The sequence below is a fragment of the Hylobates moloch genome, unplaced genomic scaffold, assembly GCF_009828535.3.
Source record: "Hylobates moloch isolate HMO894 unplaced genomic scaffold, HMol_V3 SCAFFOLD_18, whole genome shotgun sequence".
Taxonomy (NCBI): Eukaryota; Metazoa; Chordata; class Mammalia; order Primates; family Hylobatidae; genus Hylobates; species Hylobates moloch.
Genome location: NW_026652293.1, coordinates 73,160,045 through 73,166,915, shown reverse-complemented (window position 1 = coordinate 73,166,915; position 6,871 = coordinate 73,160,045). Strand labels below are relative to the sequence as shown.

Below are 6,871 nucleotides of genomic sequence, written 5' to 3'. Positions count from 1 at the left end.
CACTCCAGCCTGGGTGACAGAGTGACATTCTGTCCCAAAAAAAAAAAAAAAAAAAGAATTTTACGGCTGGGCATGGTGGTTTACACCTCTAATCCCAGCACTTTGGGAGACTGAGGTGGGAGAACCGCTTGAGCACAGGAGTTCATTCGAGACCAGCCTGGGCAATCAGTGAGATCTTATCTCTAGAAAAAAAATTTTTTTTAATTAGTCAGTTGTGACTGTGCATTCCTGTGGTCCCAGCTACTTGGGAGGCTGAGGTGGGAGGATTGCTTGAGCCTGGGAAGTGGCGGTTGCCATGAGCTGAGATTGTGCCATTTTACTCCAGCCTGGGAGACAGTGAGACTTTGTCTCAAAAAAAAAAAAATTTAATTATTTATTTGTTTTCTAAGTTTAGATTCGGGGGTACGTAGGTTTATTACATGAGTCTATAACTTGATGTTGAAGTTTGGGCTTCTAATGATCCAGTCACCCAAGTAGTAAACATAGTACCTGATAGGTAGTTTGCAAAAGAATTTTATATATGACATATCAAGTTGAAAACTTAAGACCAAAATTCCAGTTGCTTGGTGGGAACCAAAAGCTAATTCTCAGTTACTTTTCCCATGTTCATTCGTATCCTCCTCCAAGAAGTATACTAACGATAATAGCTAACATTTATTGAGTACATATTCTGTCTCCGACTACACAACTAGTGTCACCTACATCTTTTCACTTAATCCTCACAATAACCTTCAGGAGAAGACTGTTACTATCCCCACTATAGAGATAAGAAAAACAGTATTAGGATGGCTAGGTAACTTGCAAAACGTTATACACCTAGTAAGAACAGGCGGAGCCAGGAATCAAAATCAAATTCCCTTAACCTCTAAAATCTACTGCCTCACAGAAGGCAATGAAGAAAGAAGTGTATGTTAGTCCATTTTCACGTGGCTGATAAAGGCATACCCGAGACTGGGTAATTTATAAAGAAAAAGAGGTTTAATGGACTCACAGTTCCACGTGGCTGGGAGGCCTCACAATCTTGGCGGAAGGTAAAAGGCACATCTTACGTGGTGGCAGACAAGAGAGAATGAGAGCCAAGTGAAAGGACTTTCCTTTTATAAAACCGTCAGACCCTTTTTTCAGGCGGCCAGGAAGATGGCGGCCATTCAGAAAGAGGGTGCCTGCTAAGAGCAGCCGACCATCTTTCAAAACAAGGAGGGGGTCCTGCTGGGAGAAACTGGCAGGAGAAGTCCCCGCTGCACTACAAGAACATCGGTCTGGGCTTCAAGAGGCTATTGAGGGTGCCTACATTGACAAGAAATGCCCCTTCACTGGGAATGTCTCCATTTGAGGGCGCATCCTCTCTGGCATGTGACCGAGATGGAGATGCAGAGGACCACTGTCATCTGCTGAGAGTGCACTACATCTGCAAGTGCAACCACTTCGAAAAGGGCCACAAGAACATGTCTGTACAGCTGTCCCTCTGCTTCAGAGATGTCCAGATCGGTGACGTCATCACAGTGGGCGAGTGCCCGCCCCTGAGCAAGATGGTGTGCTTCGATGTGTTCAAGGTCACCAAGGCCGCCAGCACCAAGAAGCAGTTCCAGGAGCTCTGAGGCTGGACATCAGCCTGCTCCCCACAATGAAATAAAGTTATTTTCTCATTCCCAGGAAAAAAAAAAAAAACACACAACATTCCGAGGAAAACAAACAAACAAACATCAGATCTCATGAGACTTACTACCACGAGATCAGTATGGGAGAACCACCCCCATGATTCAATTATCTCCCACTGGGGCCCTCCTATAACACGAGGGTATCAGGTGAGCTGCAATTCAAGATGAGATTTGGGTGGGGGCACAGCCAAACCATATCAAAGTGATGTACTGTTTAATTTAATCCCTTGTAGTAATAGATCACCTGTTTAGAATGAATGCATTAGAGCAACAGAGTCTTTTACCTCCCGTCATTAAGACTTAAGACAGAGATGGCTCTGTTTATAGCTATTGGAAACTTAATGAGGGAGAGAGTCCAGCAAACAGTCTTTGGAGAAATCTGGCATCTTCGAGGCAATCTGTAAGACAGAGAAAGTTTATTAATAAGCCACATATGGCCACCGTTGCCACATCAGGGAGGCATATGTGTGGTATAGGCGGCTGCGATAGCAGCCGTGAGGCCTGGAGAATTCCAGTCCCGGGTTTTATGAGGAGTTAGTGGAGATTTGAGGCAAGCATACAGTAGCAAGCAGTCCCCTTGGGACAGCCCCACCCTTTTGTGTCGTTGTTGTATTTTTCAATCTCTCTTGTAAAACTGCCTATGTCTCTGCCTTTCAGCCCCAGGGAAATAACAGCTCTATTGAATAAAGTATCCAATCACCAGAAGCTGTAAGAATCATTCTCATATACGAAGAGGCGTGCAAACTTAGAATGACATGCGGAAGTGGTGCTGAGGAATGGGGGCAGGGTGGGGGGAAGTGGATAAGAATGTTGGGTTAGAACTCAGCGGAATCCCTTACCACTCATTAGCTATCTAAACCTAAGCAAGCAGCCGGTGCGGTGGCTCACACCTGTAATCCCAGCACTTTGGGAAGCCAACGCAGGCAAATCACCTGAGGTCAGGCGTTCAAGACCAGCTTGGCCAACATGGTGAAAACCTGTCTCTACTAAAAATACAAAAATTTGGATGTGGTGGCGTGTGCCTGTAATCCCAGCTACTCAGGAGGCTGAGGTAAGAGAATCGCTTGAGCCCGGGAGGTGGAGTTTGCAGTGAGCCGAGATCATGCCACTGCACTCCAGCCTGGGTGACAGAGCAAGACTCTGTCTCACAAAACAAACAAACATACAAACAAATGGCCGGGCGCGGTGGCTCACGCTTGTAATCCCAGCACTTTGGGAGGCTGAGGCGGGCGGATCACGAGGTCAGGAGATCGAGACCACGGTGAAACCCCATCTCTACTAAAAATACAAAAAATTAGCCGGGCGTGGTGGCGGGCACCTGTAGTCCCAGCTACTCGGAGAGGCTGAGGCAGGAGAACGGCGTGAACCCGGGAGGCAGAGCTTGCAGTGAGCCGAGATCGCGCCACTGCACTCCAGCCTGGGTGACAGAGCGAGACTCCATCTCAAAACAAACAAACAAACAACGAAACTAACTAAACCTAAGCAAATCTGGGTTTCACCACTCTGAGTTTCTGAGTTTTTCCTCCAATGGAAACTTTTCTCTTAGTCCTTTAACGTGCTTCAAAATTTGCCTTCTTAAAGAATAAAATATAAACAGCGTGACTTTTCTTGGTCAAAAACATCTGCCATGGGTCCGGGCATGGTGGCTCATGCCTGTAATCCTAGCACTTTGGGAGGCCAAGGCAGGTGGATCACTTTAGGTCAGGAGCTTGAGACCAGCCTGGCCAACATGGTGAAAACCCATCTCTACTAAAAATATAAAAATTAGCCAGGTATGGTGGTGGGCACCTCTAATCCCAGCTACTCAGGAGGCTGAGGTAGGAGAATCACTTGAACCTGGGAGGCAGAGTCTGCAGTGAGCCGAGATCATGCCATCGCACTCCAGCCTGGGTAACAGAGCGAGACTCTGTCTCAAAAAACAAAAACAAAAACAAACAACAACAACAACAAACACACCTGTCATGGGACAAACTCCAAAAAGTTTGTACATTGACATCCTCACCCCCAGTACCCCAGAATATGACCATACTGGGGTATTGGGTCTTTAAAGAGGTAATGAGGTTACAATGAGGTCACTAGGGTTCTAATCCAATATGACTGATGTCTTTACATGAAAAGGAGATTAGAACACAGACAGATACAGAAGAAAAGACCATGTGAGGACACAGGAAGCAGATGGCCATCTACAAGCCAAGGAGAGAGGCCTCAGAAGGAACCAACCTTGCTGACACCGTGATCTCAGATTTTAGCCTCCAGAATTGTGAAAAAGTAAATTTCTGTTGCTGAAGCCACTCAGCTATGGTATTTTGTTATGGCAGCCCCAGCAAACTAATACAACTAATACAACACCTTACCAAATTAAGATAAAACATATACAACACCAAATTAAGAAATTGGTGCTTAAAGTTGGGTGTGGTGGCTCATGCCTGTAATCCCAGCACTTTGGGAGGCCGAGGCGGGTTGATCATGCGGTCAGGAGTTCAAGACCAGCCTGGCCAACATAGCGAAACCCCGTCTCTACTAAAAATACAAAAACTAGCCAGGCGTGGCGGCAGGTGCCTGTAATCCCAGCTACTCAGGAGGCTGAGGCAGGAGAATCGCTTTACCTGGGAGGCAGAGGTAGCAGTGAGCCGAGATCATGCCACTGCACTCCAGCCTGGGAGACAGAGCAAGACTATCTCTCAAAAAAAGAAAAGAAATTGGTGCTTAATCAGGGATGCTTGCTTAAAAAGGCATGGAACAAAATTGATAAGAGCAACAACTCCTTGGTATGTTGCAAGGTGCCAAGTACCGTGCTGAGCACTCGGCATGGATTGAATCATTTCACCCTCATAGTAAATCCTACAGACAGTATTGTTATTCTCACTTTACAAATGAGAAAACAGAGAGTCAAAGAGCTCGTGGCACTTGCTTGGAATCACATAGCTAATCAGTGGCAGAGCTGAGATGGAAATCCACAGGCTGGGACTGGCCGCAGTGGCTCACGCCTGTAATCTCAGCACTTTGGGAGGCTGAGGAGGGCAGATCACCTGAGGTCAAGAGTTCAAGATCAGCCTGGCCAACATGGTGAAACTCTGTCTCTACTAAAAATATAAAACATTAGCTTGGCATGGTGGCGGGCGCCTGTAATCGCAACTACTCGGGAGGCTAAGGAAGGAGAATCGCTTGAACCTGGGAGGCAGAGGTTGCAGTGAACTGAGATTGTGCCACTGCTCTCCAACCTGGGCAGCAAGAGTGAAGCTCTGTCTCAAACAAACAAACAACAACAAAGAAATCCACAGGCTGTGCTCCTAATCCTTAGGATATTCTATACATTCTTCAAGAAAAGGAGGCAACCTTTGCAAAAGGACAGGCTACCCCCAGTGCTTCTCTTCCTTCTTACTCTTCATTTCTTACCTATTCAACCTGCTTTTTCATCTTCCCACCTTGCTAAAACTGCTCTCTCATGCGTCAAATGTAACCTCTTCGTTCCAAAACATTGACTAGGTCAATTGGCATTTGGTATACCCTTCTACGTCCCCCCAAATCAGTATTCCAAGGGATGAAAGGATGCAAACTGGGATTTCCAGGATCCTTTATCATTACAGTTCTTGGTACAATTTAGGAAATTCTGTCTCTGATTTTGTTGTCTTTATCTTATTTGTTGGATTTACCTTTTCCTTCCAGCCCTTAAACATTATCACCCAAGTCTCTGACTTCGATTATCTTCTTTTTTCCCACATGTTGTCTTTCTTGAGTTCATCTCCCAGGACAACATGCACAGATTTTAAGTAGGTAGCTCTCAGTGTCACCCAAGCCCCGACTCACATGTTTTATATCTGCTGGGACCTCTTCTCTCTGCCCTGCTGTCACCTGAGACCCAACGGAACTCCACACCTACCTTCACCCACTCCATCTTGACCCTCTCGCCAATGCTGCTCTTCTCATCTCTCCTCCCATTTCCAGTGCCACCATTCAGTCCCATCGTGGGTACCAGAGGGCTTTTGGGTCCCATTTCTCTTATTTTCTCTATCCAAATCATGCCATAGATCTCCTTTATTTCTCCCCTTTTCCAATTCTACTATTCTATTCACACAGCCTAGGTTCTTACTGATTTATCTAAGAATCTAATGTGTTATCCTTTCTGCATAATTTCTTTTTTAAAAAATTCATTTAACAATCTTTTCTGGTATACCCATCATATACAAGGCACTGGAGAAGCAAAAATAAAACATATAAGGTCATTGTCTAAAAGTGTTCATATTGGAGTATGGGAGACAGGCGCATGCATCTATGTGAAATACCCGCGGGCATGTGTATATTTAACTGCAATAGGAAATAAATTGACATAACAGTGATCTGAGCAAACTGCCTTGGGACAAACTAGAGAGGAGGAATCAATTCAGTCTTTGATGACAGAAACGGATTAACAGAGGAAATGATATTTGAACAGGGCCTTGTTGAATGAAGAGGATTTAGCCAGGTGAAAAATTGGAAGGCGGGCATACCTAGGCTGAGAGAAGAGGATGAGGAAAGGGCAGAAGCCATGTGTGTGCTTGTTTGAGAGGAGGTCAAATTGTTTGGAGGAGCTAGAGAACAGATGTGTGTGTGTGGTCAGGACGTGTCAGGAAAGAAGACTGGCAAAGTAAATCAGAGTCATGTTGAGAAGAGCTCTGACTATAATGTTACAGAAATTTATACCTTGTCTTGTACGCAATGAGGTATTCATTCAAAATTTTAAGCCACAGCCATGACATTTTTATATTTGTTTTTTGAACAACCTGTCGGAAAGCCTTCTGGAGAATAAATGAGAGCTATGGTTTTCTACCTGCATTCCAACAATTCCAAATAGAGTCATGGACACCAACAATTAGATATAAATTTAAGCCGCGTATGTGACTGTGCATTTATCTGAAGAAATAGTCTGTGCTGACACTGTCCAATAAAAATATAATGTGAGCCACACAAGTAGTTTTAAACCTTCTGGTAGCTACTTAAAAAATAAAAGGAAACAGCTGGGCGTGGTGGCTCATGCCTGTAATCCCAACACTTTGGGAGGCTGAGGTGGGTGAATCACTTGGGGCTAGGAGTTCGAGACAAGCCTGACCAACATGGTAAAACCCCTCTCTCCTAAAAATACAAAAATTAGCCAGGCGTGGTGGTGGGCGCCTGTAATCCCAGCTACTCTGGAGGCTAAGGCAGGAGAATCGCTTGAACCCAGGAGGCAGAGGGTG

The 6,871-nt window shown here is 45.2% G+C and overlaps 1 pseudogene; it reads left to right on the top strand.

The window, feature by feature from the left end:
* The first annotated feature begins 1,137 nt into the window (after window positions 1–1,137).
* On the top strand, window positions 1,138–1,598 carry LOC116457447 (small ribosomal subunit protein uS17-like; annotated as a pseudogene).
* Window positions 1,599–6,871: the final 5,273 nt, after the last annotated feature.